Raw genomic sequence first — 15,433 nt, forward strand, 5'->3', positions numbered from 1 at the left:
TATATAAAATGAAGTGCAAGGCAAACATGTGAGCAAGCATAACCATGCTAAACAAAACTCACATACAAAAATACAATGAGGACACATATTAATATATCATTGAAAAAATGTGTCTCAAAACATAAACATAAAAATCATGTATAAAAATAGATTTATGAAATCAAATGAAAAGAAACATGAAAATCATGCAAAAAAGTTTTCAAATGAAAACAAATCAACCAAAAGAATTCATAAATCAAAGTTTATATCCAAAACCGATGTTTGATCAATGAAATGAATTTTCTTTGTGGGATTTGATCAAACCACATATAGAATACATTATAAGGCACGAATAGATGATCCATAAGCACAAACACATAAATATCATCATATAAGTGAAATATAATGAATTCAAAGCAACAAATCAAAACAAACTCTTTGACAAAAGAATTTCAAGAGATGCAACAATATATCAAGCTCTTAAGCTTGTTTCAACCCATATAATCATTTTATCATCCGGTAAACATGATTTGGGAATAAACACAAAATAAATCCGGAGGGTTATATAAATACAAACCTCTCATCAAAATCAAAACTAATAATCATGAAAACAAAGGATATGATAAAAGAAAAAAATTGTTTTCATAATCAAAAGATTTTAAAACATAATTTTCAAAACCAAGAAAAGGAAAAAAAATTCTAAAATTCTTGGTTTAAAAAAATCATTTTGGCACCCTAGAATTCTTGGTGCCGGATTGGTTAGGGACATGACCCCTATCATTCAAGCTCAAAGCCCTAGGGTTATGAACCCTCTTAGGCGCATATGGTGCACGAACACGGTCATAACAAAAATTACTCAAATGACCCTTCCGATTGCAATAAGTACAATGGAAAGGAAGCATTTGCTTATGTTGACCAAACGGTTGTGCACGGGAAACATTAGAAACATTTGCAAACATGGATGGTCTTTTAAAATTGTTTTGCAAATGTGAAACTTTCTTTAAATCAAAACAAAATTTGGCCAAATGACCAAAACGACCACAAAACTCACATTTGTACATATGGGCATGTTTATGATGATCTATACGTGTGTGTACATGTGAGTGTGATGATGAAGCTTGATGGGATGCACAAACATGATTAATCTTGATGGGTTTTTGTGCATTATAACAAAATCTAGCAAGGTGGCCTTTACGACCGCAATTAGTGCATTTATAGACTTTGTTATACATGTGTGCATAGTGTGTAGGTTTCTTAGAAGAGTTTGCATTAGACTTTGCACACAAGTCCATAAGCTTGTTATGATTATCAATGCATGTGTTTAAGGTTGAATCTAAACAAGATATGCGGTTTTTCACATGATTCAACTCATCATTAGATACAACATCATTGATAATAGAAGTAGAGCATGTATGGTTATTCTTAAAAGAATCAAATTCATTTCTAATGCATTCTACTTCTAGCATGGCATTATTTGCATGAGTTAAGCTAGAAATGGATGAGATCAATTTTTCATTTTCCAAATTTAACATATCATTGTTTTCTTTAAGCATTATATTTTCATTTTCAATGATGTCAAATTTGGACACTAGCTTCTCATGATCGGATTTCAATTCTACATGCTTGCTTTTAAGATCAATAAAATTATTTTGTAATTTTGTATAGGCATGCAATAATTTCTCATATGCACAAGCGAGTTCATTGATGGATATATCACTATCGGATTCCGAATCGCTTACCACACTAGGGCTATCGCCTAGTGGCCGTGTGCATGATGATGCTCCACACTCACTTGAAGAACAATCCTCCAAACTACGTCGGATTTCCTCCAAGTTGCCTTGATGTGCTTCTATGAATTTCCATAAATTATAAGCACTATCAAAATGAGCAAATTTGTTAGAAAAGGATGAGTCAAAGGCATTAAGCAAATATTCTAACAAAAGCTTGTTCATTGAAAACATTTTCTTATCATGATCGCTCCACTTGGATTTCTCCAATGTGGGCACAATATAAGCACAATCAATAATTTTCCATAAGTCAATATTTCTAGATTCAACAAATAGTTTAAATCTAGAAGCCCATTGTGCATAGGGAAAATTAATGAATTTAGGAGCAACATTGGATTTATAGCCTAAACAAAATACATTCATATTCAAGATATATATATGAACATATACAAGCAAGACAAATGCAATCATAACTAGATTAGCACAAATAAGATAACTTGGATCTTTAACTCAAGGTGGTTAGACCTTAAATCAAAGAGCACCAAGCTCTGATACCAATTGTTAGACCCTAGAGGGGGGTGATTAGGGTCTTATGCTAATCTAATCTGATTAAATGCCAATTGAAACTAATTAACAAGTTTATTCTTGCAAGATATATATACAAAGAGTTATGTGCAAGAATATGCAATATACACATGGTGATATATCCTATATGATAGAAATATATGCAAGGATATATAAACAATAAGATATATCCTAACAAAGAGATATAGACAATGTATGTGCAAGGATATAAAACTAACACAAGGGTAAATAATCTAAACTAGATGGTGGGCAACATAATCAACAAGCAATATACAAAGGCGATATAAGATATGAACATAAAAGTAAGTGCGCCAATGTAATCACAAACAAACAATATGATTACGGAGTTCGGTCCCCACGACCTACGTCTCCGCTCCTCACCTCGAGGAGATCTCCACTATCACAACCGGGTTTTCTACGTTCACCCGAACAACGTTTACACCTCACAATACAATCACTATGCAATCACACCTCACACACTAAGTGTTGGTCCTAGCCCGTGTCCTCCTCCTCAAGTGCTCGGTTACAACCTCTCCCTAGGCGCGTCAACCGATGCCACTCCTCTTGGATTCGACCCTGTCTCTCACCACACACTTCTCTCGGTGTACAAGTGTATTACAAGTGAATCCTCACAATTAAGCACAATATAAATCAATTGATTGTTCTCTAAATAAGATGATAACTCAATTAATCTCACTCTCAATGTCACAAACCCACAAATCTAAATTATACTATGAATGTAAATACAATAAGATCAATAGGTTGTGTGTGAACAAAAAGATATAAATCAAAACTAAACTCAATGTAGTTCTAGCTAAATAACAATGATAATCAAATATATAAAATAGCTAGAAATAGAGTTTAGAAAACTTCTCAATATATCAAGAGTTGGAGGGAGAATAGTTGAATGCCCAAACACCAATAGATGATCTCCTCAAGCTCTTGTAGAATTGAATCACAAAACCGAAACACTCTCTCAATTTGCTTAAAAGCTTTTTAAACACACTTAAACCAAACTAAAACCCTTGTTAAAAACTTTATTAAACTTGATTAAAAACCCTCTTGGTTAGTTTAAGAGTTGAAGGCAATGGGGTACTTATACCCTCTCTCAACTCAGCCAAAAACCTGAGCAAAAGACAAAACACAACCCCAAGGCAACGGTCAAAAAACTAGCCGTTGGAAGCTGAACTGGACGGCGTCGTAGCCGTTGGAAGCTGAAAAAGTCACTGTCGGTCGACCGGAAATTTCATCGGTCGACCGGACCGGTCGACCGACAGACTTTCTGTCGCCCAGTGAACACGAGAACTCAGGTTCGGTCGACCGGTTCGGTCGACCGAAAACCGACACACTCAAAACATGTTTTTGAGACTTATAAAAATGTGTTAAAAATAACAAATGAAGTCCAAAAATTATAAAACTTTGGGAAAAGTATATAAACATGTAAGTGAACATATTACAACAAGAATTTTCCAAATTGCATTTCCCATTTGTGAAAAATCATCATTTTGCAAAATAGTCCAAAACATGAAAATATGAGATCGAATTTTGATGTTTTGACATAAACCAACTTTTGAAACTTTGTGAAATGTTTTTATAGACTTAGTAAAACATGTATAAACTGATATTAATGTCTACAAATTAATAATATAATATTTTCACAAATACAATAGAAAATGAAACCTATGAGTATGTATATGAAAATATATTTGTTTCATATCTAAGTAGATAAACCAAATCACAATAATAAATATGAAACATGTAATTTCATATTTATAAACATGAAAAGTAAAACTTGTGTTGTATATATATGTGATTACATATATATACAAGGAAACTAATAAAAATATATTTGTTTCATATCTATGTAGATAAACCAAATCACAATAATAAATATGAAACATGTAATTTCATATTTTTAACTTTGAATTGTACGTTGCTTCACTCCACAATTCCGCCAACCTCCTCTTGATATGATCGTGTAGGCTTAATCCATCCAACCTCCAACACGTTGTTTGCCTAGAATAAATACGAAAACACGAACACTAGACAAACTACATTAGTAATAAATTGTTTGTTAAACATCATCAAAACAAGAAGGCTAACAATCTCCCCCTTTTTGATGATGACAAACAATTTACAAAAAGGAATATATGCATGAAGGAAATGAACATATACAAGATAATACACATGCATATAAATGTATACTCACAATATTTCTCCCCCTTTGACAACATCAAAAAGGGGACAAAAGGATTAAGAGAGCGAAAGCTCCCCCTATCAATAAGCATGGGTAAGTATCAAACATAAAAAGATATAGGGATTTCTCTCCCTATCAAGAAGCCATATGGAATATATAAAATGAAGTGCAAGGCAAACATGTGAGCAAGCATAACCATGCTAAACAAGACTCACATACAAAAATACAATGATGACACATATTAATATGCAATTTAAATAATGTGTCTCAAAACATAAACATAAAAATCATGTATAAAAATAGATTTATGAAATCAAATGAAAAGAAACATGAAAATCATGCAAAAAGTTTTCAAATGAAAACAAATCAACCAAAAGAATTCATAAATCAAAATTTATATCCAAAACCGATGTTTGATCAATGAAATGAATTTTCTTTGTGGGATTTGATCAAACCACATATAGAATACATTATAAGGCACGAATAGATGATCCATAAGCACAAACACATAAATATCATCATATAAGTGAAATATAATGAATTCAAAGCAACAAATAACAAACTCTTTGACAAAAGAATTTCAAGAGATGCAACAATATATCAAGCTCTTAAGCTTGTTTCAACCCATATAATCATTTTAGCATCCGGTAAACATGATTTGGGAATAAACACCCAATAAATCCGGAGGGTTATATAAATACAAACCTCTCATCAAAATCAAAACTACTAATCATGAAAACAAAGGATTTGATAAAAGAAAAAAATTGTTTTCATAATCAAAAGATTTTAAAACATAATTTTCAAAACCAAGAAAAGGAAAAAAAATACTAAAATTCTTGGTTTAAAAAAATCATTTTGGCACCCAAGAATTCTTGGTACCGAATTGGTTAGGGACATGACCCCTATCATTCAAGCTCAAAGCCCTAGGGTTATGAACCCTCTTAGGCGCATATGGTGCACGAACACGGTCATAACAAAAATTACTCAAATGACCCTTCTGATTGCAATAAGTACAATGGAAAGGAAGTATTTGCTTATGTTGACCAAACGGTTGTGCACGGGAAACATTAGAAATATTTGCAAACATGGATGGTCTTTTAAAATTGTTTTGCAAATGTGAAACTTTCTTTAAATCAAAACAAAATTTGGCCAAATGACCAAATCTACCACAATGATCACATCTATACACATGAGCATGCTTGTGATGAACTTTATGAGTGTGTGCATGTACATGTGTGTGTGATGAAGAAGCCTTATGAGATGCACAAGAAGCATTGATATTACTATTTTTAGATTTTTGTGCATCATAGCAAAATTTAGATAAATGGCCTTTACGACCACAAATAGAGCACTTATAAATTTTGCTATACATGTGTGCATGATGTGTGATATGTTTAGATGTTTTAGCATGAGACTTAGCACACATGTTCATAAGCTTATCATGGTTTACCATACATGTTTTTAAGGTTGAATCTAAACAAGATATGCGATGTTTAACTTGACTCAACTCAACATTTTGCATACATGTATAGGAAATAGAAGTAGATGAAACATTATCATTTCTAAAAGAATTAAACTCATTTCTAATAGTTTCTACTTCTATCATGGCATCATTATTAGCATGAGTTAAGCTAGATATAGATGAAGTAAATTTATCATTTTCCAATTTTAACACATCATTAATTTCTTTAAGAGCAACATTTTCTTGAGAAATAATATCAAAATTGGAAACTAGCTTATCATGATTGGATTTTAAACCAACATGCTTGCTTTTAAGATCAATAAAATTATTTTGCAATTTAGTATAGGCATGAGATAATCTATCATATGCACAAGCGAGTTCATTAATAGATAAATCATTATCGGAATCGGAATCGCTTACTACACAAGAGTTATCCTCTTGTGGCCGTGTGCATGATGCTCCACTAATGAATTTAGGAGCAACATTGGACTTATAGCCTAAACAAAATACATTCATATTCAAGATATATATATATACATATGAACATATACAAGCAAGACAAATGCAATCATAACTAAATTAGCACAAATAAGATAACTTGGATCTTTAACTCAAGGTGGTTAGACCTTAAATAAAAGAGCACCAAGCTCTGATACCAATTGTTAGACCCTAGAGGGGGGGTGATTAGGGTCTTATGCTAATCTAATCTGATTAAATGCCAATTGAAACTAATTAACAAGTTTATTCTTGCAAGATAGATATACAAAGAGTTATGTGCAAGAATATGTAATATACACAAGGTGATATATCCTATATGATAGAAATATATGCAAGGATATATAAACAATAAGATATATCCTAACAAAGAGATATAGACAATGTATGTGCAAGGATATAAAACTAACAAGAGGGGTAAAGAACGCCAATGCAATCACAAACAAAACGATATGTTTACGAGGTTCGGTCCCCACGACCTACGTCCCCGCTCCTCACCTCGAGGAGATCTCCACTATCACAACCGGGTTTTCTACGTTCACCCGAACAACGTTTACACCTCACAATACAATCACTATGTAATCACACCTCACACACTAAGTGTTGGTCCTTGCCCGTGTCCTCCTCCTCAAGTGCTCGGTTACAACCTCTCCCTAGGCGCGTCAACCGATGCCACTCCTCTTGGATTCGACCCCGTCTCTCACCACACACTTCTCTCGGTGTACAAGTGTATTACAAGTGAATCCTCATAATTAAGCACAATATAAATCAATTGATTGTTCTCTAAATAAGATGATAACTCAATTAAGCTCACTCTCAGTGTCACAAACCCACAAATCTAAATTATACTATGAATGTAAATACAATAAGCTCAATAGGTTGTGTGTGAACAAAGAGATATAAATCAAAACTAAACTCAATGTAGTTCTAGCTAAATAACAATGATAATCAAATATATAAAATAGCTAGAAATAGAGTTTAGAAAACTTCTTAATATATCTAGAGTTGGAGGGAGAATAGTTGAATGCCCAAACACCAATAGATGATCTCCTCAAGCTCTTGTAGAATTGAATCACAAAACCGAAACACTCAAATGCTTAAAAGCTTCTTAAAACAAACTTAAACAAACACTAAACAAGTTTAAACCCTTGTTAAAATCTTTTAAACCATTCTCTTGTTCAAGTTTAGAATTGAATACAATGGGGGTATATATAGCCTCCTAAGAACTCAGCCAAAAACCCAAACAAAAGACAAAAACAGCCCCAAGCAACGGTAGGAAAACTAGCCGTTGGAAGCTGAAAAAGTCACTGTCGGTCGACCGGAAATTTCATCGGTCGACCGGAAAATTTCATCGGTCGACCGGACTGGTCGACCGACAGACTTTCTGTCGCCCAGTGAACACGAGAACTCATGTTCGGTCTACCGGTTCGGTCGACCGAAAACTGACACACTCAAAACATGTTTTTGAGACTTATAAAAATGTGTTAAAAATAACAAATGAAGTCCAAAAATTATGAAACTTTGGGAAAAGTATATAAACATGTAAGTGAACATGTTACAACAAGAATTTTCCAAATTGCATTTCCCATTTGTGAAAAATCATCATTTTGCAAAATAGTCCAAAACATGAAAATATGAGATTGAATTTTGATGTTTTGACATAAACCAACTTTTGAAACTTTGTGAAATGTTTTTATAGACTTAGTAAAACATGTATAAACTGATATTAAAGTCTAAAAATTAAGAATACAATATTTTCACAAATACAATAGAAAATGAAACCTATGAGTATGTATATGAAAATATATTTGTTTCATATCTAAGTAGATAAACCAAATCACAATAATAAATATGAAACATGTAATTTCATATTTATAAACATGAAAAGTAAAACTTGTGTTGTATATATATGTGACTACATATATATACAAGGAAACCAATAAAAGGTGTGTGTATAGATAATTGAGCTTAAGGTACTAACACACATAATATAAAACCTAAATTAAGTTACCCAAGCTAGATCTTGATCTTCAATAAGCTCGACTTGGTACACTTGCGGATGAAGATTGAACTTGATCTTTAACTTGAATTAACGTTGCTTCACTCCACAACTCCGCCAACCTCCTCTTGATATGATCGTGTAGTCTTAATCCATCCAACCTCCAACACGTTGTTTGCCTAGAATAAATACGAAAATATGAACACTAGACAAACAACATTAGTAATAAATTGTTTGTTAAACATCATCAAAACAAGAAGGCTAACAGCGTCAACGCCTAGAACGCCAGTTGGCTAAAGCTTTGGATCCAGTTGACAGGGTCCGTTATGATGTGGATCTGAAGTCCAAAATACGCCAAACACCACAGCAGGGAGAGGACGCTTCCTCCTCCAAATCAACAACGAATGAATGGGTCCGCGTCAAGAGGACATGTTTAACCCTTGAAGAACAAATTTAGAAATGTCGTGCGCTACTTATGCATGCAAGAATTCTAGTGCAAGAAGCACAAAAATTGCAGAAAGAAGACATAGTGAAAGAACCAGCAAAACCGCACCGAGTCTGGAGGCCGAAGCTCAAAAATGCGGTCCAAAAAACCAATTTACGCCGGCTCACACCCAGGTGACCCGGCCTCACTGGGCCGCTCACCCCAGGATGACCCAGCCAGGCGTGGGTCACCCAGAGGTGACCCGGCCCAGCGCGAGTCACCAAGCTCTGACCTGCACTAGGGCCAAGTCAGGAGACACTCTGCACCCATTTTTCCGATTCTGTCGAGTTGTGCCCCTGCTCTGATCGATCCGGTACTTCCAATGAAGCTACGCAACAGTGTAGACTTGTCCAAAGGCAAGAGGCCGATAGAGGATCGCCTTGGTCCTTTGCACGATGATCGAGGCAAAACTCCAGTCAAGGAGCGCTTGGGCCCATTGAACGAATCTCGAGTGGTTTGTCAGACTGGGGGTCGTAATCATCCCCCTAAGTAGTGGAAGAGATCATATGATAGGAAAATCCCTATAACTGATCACATTAGATTGCGTGTCGAAGTCCAGGAGTCTGTTGAGGTCCTACCCTCACGAAAACCTAGCCTCAAACGTGTGACTCCTGAAGACACTAACAAAGCGTTGAGTCCCTAGAGGAAAGCGTATTCATCTGACGACGACGTTACACCTAGGGAGTTGTGTTAACACACGATGGGTTGCTCCGATCATCAGACCGACGAGTTTTACTATCGGGCTGGGGGATCGAACAAGTCTTGAAAAAGGAGTACCCGAGAAATGAACTCTCATTGTCCGTGTGCCAAAATTATCAAGACAGTGTTGTCAGAATGTTGCTGCCCTAAGATTCCTCCGGAGAGGGTTTTGGTGTTTGAAAGGAAATCCACCAGAACGTACAAGTCTAAACCAAGGCGTTTCCATAGAAAGAAATCAGCCGCTCAAGATGATGAATTCCCAGAAGTGACTGTTAACATAGCTGATAAAGGGAAATCAACATAACACTTTAGTCCTGATCAGTTTTCAGGAATATCCCAGCGAATAACCCGATTACGATTGGGAACTATTAGACAAAGGGATTACCGAAGAATGCAAAAGGGCTACCTTCAGATGACGAGACATCAGATGCTTGCTCTGCAATGGCTTCCGATGATATGGCATCCAACGTGGGGCAATCCTATGAGTAGTTTATGATCAACGCTGAGCAAATGACTGAAATTCTCGAGGACGCTCTAGCCAAGCAGAAAGAGAATTTCAAATTGAAATGAAAATGGCTTTGTAGGAGATAAGGGAAATGCATGTTCAACAAATTCCGACACTGACGAATCAACAAGCTGAATCCAGCCGTCGCAATAATCCCAACCAAATAAATAGTGATCGAGAAGCTGACAAAAATGTCAACATGAATGCCCCTCCCGTTGACAACGATACTAGAGGTGGTCCCACGGATGGTAACAACACGAAGGATGACTACGTCGTTCCTCCCCAAAATCATCTGAAGAAAGATATAAGTGAGGACAAGAAGATCAGGGATTTGGAAGGCAAAATCAATACGTTGATAAGTGCTCAAGAGGTAAAGAAGACCGGAATACCATGTCCATACCCGAGAGAGTGGGAATCAATTTCGTACCCGACGAAGTTCAATTTGATTAACTTCATGCTGTTCGACAAAAAGGGTTCCCCCACTCGGCACTAAATATATTTCAAATCCCATTTGGGAATAATCTTCAGGAATGAACCTTTGATGGTCTGGTCATTCGTTGGTACCCTTCATGTGGCAGCTTTCGATTGGTACCGCCGTCTTAAGCTAGGGAGTATCAGCAGTTAGGATGACATAAAAAACATGTTTCTTACAAATTTCTTCGGTGACGACACTGAAGTTTCAATCAGAATGTTATTCGATGAGAAATAGAAGGATGGAGAGTTAGTCGAGAACTTCGTCAAACGATTCCGGAACAAAGCAATGAATTGTCGAGATCCGGTCAGCGAAGACTTCATTCTCTAAACTTGTCACAACAATCTTTTGTTGGATATCCTTAAAGCCATGGGAATGGCACCACCCAAGACATGGAAGGATTTAAAAGTATGAGGAGAATGAGTCGAATGCTTCCTCGAAAGGAAGAAAGCCGAAAGATGTCAAGCGATGACTAATACTCCATAGTAGAATTTTGTCCCTCGGGGTAAAGGGAAAGTGCAAGTGAACGCAGTGGACGCGAACAGAACATTCGAGCTGCAACCGCAACTACATCAACAACAGCAATAGCAAAAGGCGTCTCAATAGTCACAGTGGCAACAACAACCTCAAAAACAAAAGACCTCAGAACCAAATCCCAAAAGTTTACTCTTTTAAGTAAGATAAAGTTCCCGATATTTTTAAATACCTCATAGAGAACAACAAGATCAAGTTGCCTTAAATCCAAGATCATGAAGACGCTAAAAGGGTTAATGACCTGAAGTACTGCGTGTTCCATAGAGCGGTTTACCATCCTACCAAGTCATGTTATGCCCTCAAAGACAAAATCCAAGCTTTGATCGATGTTGGGGTCATTACTATGAAACCGTCTAAGGAGAAGAAAGTGGGCACGAACGCAGTAATGATTAACTTTGGATCTGTTCCTTTGAAGTGGTTTCAGCCTGAACCTGTGATGAAAGTGGCAATGAAGACCGTCAACGATGACCCTCACAGACAACATAAGAAAGGACTCGTGACGCATACAACCCCAAATGGTGAGATTCTCTAGGTCCATCCTGATTTGATTGAAGATGAACAATGGGTAGGATCCTCGTCTAAGAAAAAGTCAAAAGACAAAGGAAAGTCCTGTTGTGGAGCATTATCCATTCCAGAAGGAAATGATGAAGGAATTCCAGCTTTCCCACTCTCCAAAAATGAGCAAGAAGTCTTTGTAACCAACGGAGAACCGGTCTTTGCTACCCAGAGTGGGAACGAATACCATTTCAAATACCCGAGTGCCTCCAATCATTTAGCCAAGCAGGGGGTGTAGGCATATAAAATTGCTTATAGGTCCCCTAGCATAGCTCGGCACAAACCGACGAACCAACGACGGCCGACGAGATCGACGAATCGCACGGCCCGACGGAATATGCATCCTACGCGTTCGGAATCAAGCACTCATAGTGTTAGGAATCAACGAGTCATCCACACGAGAAACAGACTCGGACGAATCACGATCGATATCAAGATCAGTTTTCGGACTCGAAACTCAGAAGCAATTTTACTGCCAAATCAGGAATCCGATACTGCCCAACATCAAGAATCGACTTACACCAAATCCACATCAAACCAATCAGATCTCAAATCAACCGAATCACAGACAAAATCGGAAAACCCACACCTAAGGGGCTCGGGCTTAAGCGAGCACCCATAGGTGGCTTCGGCCAAAGCCGCAGCCAACCCATGGGTGGCTCGGTGGCGAGCACCCATAGGTGCTCGGCTAATGGCCGAGCCACCATGGGTGGCTCGGTGGGCCGAAGCCACCCATGGGTGGCTCGTGGCGAGCCACCTTATAGTATGGCTCGGCCAGTGCGGCCACCGCATGGGTGGGACATTCTTCTTGTGCGCCGGCACAGTCTTGAGAGCCTATTATGGCGTGGCTCGGCTCGTTGGCCGACCCACCCATGAGTGGCCGACATTCCTTCTGTGCGCGGGCCACAGTCTTGAGAGCCTATAAATAGGCCTAGTCAGAAGATGTTCATTTTCAGAGGTCGAACTTTCCAAGCAGCCGAAACTCTGCCGGATTGAAGAGTGAACTCGAGCTTTGAGGCCTGAAGACTTGCACATTCAGATTCTGATCCTCGGCGAGCATCCACTCGTCAAAAAGCCAGGATTTCGGAGAGGCAAGAAAGAACAGATCTCGAGATGCTACACGAGACCACACTCTAGATCTAAGCTTTGTCTTAGATCTCGAGATCGAGCGATTATTCCCTTGTGTGACTAATCCCTCCCTGCTATTATTCCCTCGTGGATAATACCCGTATAATCGCTCGTAGATCATTGCACGATCTAGATCGCTGGGTGCGTCCACGGATTAACACCTGGCCGCAGGCAAAGAAACCCACAAAGCGAGCGACCGCAAAACAGGACGCTCGGTTGCATTTGTTCACAGAAGGAAAGTTGTAATTTTTCTTTATTTCTTGTGCATTAGTTGTAACCGGATCTATAAAAGACCGCGATCATTTGATCCAAGATGACAATTATTTCAATGAAAAAAGACAACAGTTGGCCCTGCGAACAATCTGGCGACACAGATGGGCAGCACCAATCTCGCCTGTCGAGATTCGAAGCGTCGCAGCGGCGGGATCGCAAGATCCCGGTCTGTGGAGAGGTCGCAAGTACGAGTCTCGACCAAGCCAAGTTGAGGAGGACGTGTCTCAGTCCGATCTAACCTCCCCCCGCTAAGTCCAAGCAAATTTCTCCGGCGAGAAAAGGCTCGTTGGTTTGAAGCTGCTCGGGCCAGCCCACGAAGCTCTCAACCCAACTTGACGCCGAAGAAGTTGCGTCAATGAAATTCCACGACCTCAACCAGGTCAACTCTGCCATCCTGCCCAACGCCTCCATCTATTCAGGGCCATCTGTGACTCTCTCGAAGAGAGCCCGCCAGAGGCGTCGTCTCAACGCCTTGCGCGGCAACTCGCTAAGCGCGAATGGAGCTCTATGGACCCGGACTCCGCCTACAACGCGGAGTTGAAGAAGAACAGAAGAGGCAAACAGCTCAACCACCAATGAACGGCCGACTCTTTCCATAGCGCCAAAGAACAGAATGGGTCGCGTCAAACGAGCGTTCGACGCCTCGAGAAGACGCTATTCGCAAGCGCCGCGCGATTGTCAGCGCAGGCACGCGGCTCAAGTTCAGGAAGCCGTAGAAGCTGCAAAAAGGAGGTGAGAGAAGAAGCACACCACAACGCCAAGTCTGAGAAGCCTAAGTTATGAATTGGCGATCTCAGGGCAAAAAGCAACAGTGCAGCCTTCTAAGGCAAGGTCAACTCCGGCGACCGTCAACCAAAGTCGCCGTTATCCCAATACTTCTCCGGGGATCATGCAGATCATCCCGCAAGCAAAAATCAATTTTTGGAGCGCCTCGGCTCCAGTTTTCCTGACTCGTGAAAGGGCAAAGCATCCAATTCGACAAAGCGTTGGGACCGCATAAAGAAGCCGCAGAACGACTCAACATACTGGGGGTCGCCATCACCTCCAGCATGGACAAAGCAGCTCAACGGCAGGCTGCGCGCACCAATTGCGCATTTGAAGTCCAAAGAGCACGCCGAAAATTCAGGGCCCAAACAGGCATGTTTTGAGACGGTGTAACCTTGAAAGCCCAATAGAAGGAAGTCACCTTGTTCGGCTGGAATTCAGTGTCTTTTCTCTTGTTATTGATTCCATTGGTCATCTTGATTACAACTTTTTGAGTTACAAAAAATCCGGTCTTTTATAAGATCCGGGTACAACGAAAATCAAATAAAAATAAACAAAGATACAACTTTTCTCCTTTTTGTGTCGAACGAATCGCGAGCTCCTGTTTGCGGTCCGCTCCTTTGTGGTTCTTGGCCTTCTCCCGGTTGCTTGCCGGGACACCCGAGATCTAGCATCCGGTCGCATTCTACGCCAGACGACGGTAGTTATTCCCAAGAAATAATAGCCGGGGAGGATTGTTTCACCAAGGAACAATCGTCCAAGTCTCGGGATCTAAGACACAAAGCTTAGATCCGGAGCTTGCCTGCGTAGATCTGAGATCTGATCTCTCGAACACCTGCCTTATTTGACGTTGATGCATCGCCGAGCACCAGATCTGAAGGATGAGTCCCGAAGTCCCAAAGCTTTCAATCTTTTTTAAAGTGCGACGTCTCCAACTCGCATGGGCTTCGCCTCTCTCCAAAATTTCCAACTCTTCAAAATAACAAGGGGGTGGCCTATTTATAGGCTACCTCACTGTGCGGTTGGGCCACAGGTGCCGCCACCCTAGGTGGCTCCGGCGCCACCGCAAGCACCAATGGTGGCTCGCGGCCACCTTGGTGTGCTCGGCCACCGAGCCACCTTGTGGTGGTCGGGTGCTGGCCGAGCCACCAAGGTGCCGCCGATGCCACCTCATTAGCTGGCCTCGGCCACCGAGCCCACCATGTGGTGGCTCGGTGGTGGCCGAAATGCCACCTATTAGTGGCCGCGCCCACCGGAGCCACCACCATGGTGGCTCGGTGCGTGGCCGAGCCACCTTGTCGGCCGACCGAAGCACCACAGCGTGGCTCGGTAGACGCCACCAAGCGTGGCCTCGGGCGGACCGAGCACCTAGCGGTGGCTCGGCCGAGCCACCACTTGGTGGCATCGGCCACGAGCTCCTTGTTGGCTCGGTTGAGCCGCACTCCAGGTGTTTGTCGTTTTGCTCTTTGTGCCGTTTTTCCGGTTTTGTAGTTGATAGGTTTCGCGATTCGTATTTGCTGGATCTGATTTGGCATAATCCGCGATCCCGATTAGGCAGGTAATCTCTCTCATTT

This window comes from Asparagus officinalis, chromosome 1 (assembly GCF_001876935.1).
Source record: "Asparagus officinalis chromosome 1, Aspof.V1, whole genome shotgun sequence".
NCBI lineage: Eukaryota > Viridiplantae > Streptophyta > Magnoliopsida > Asparagales > Asparagaceae > Asparagus > Asparagus officinalis.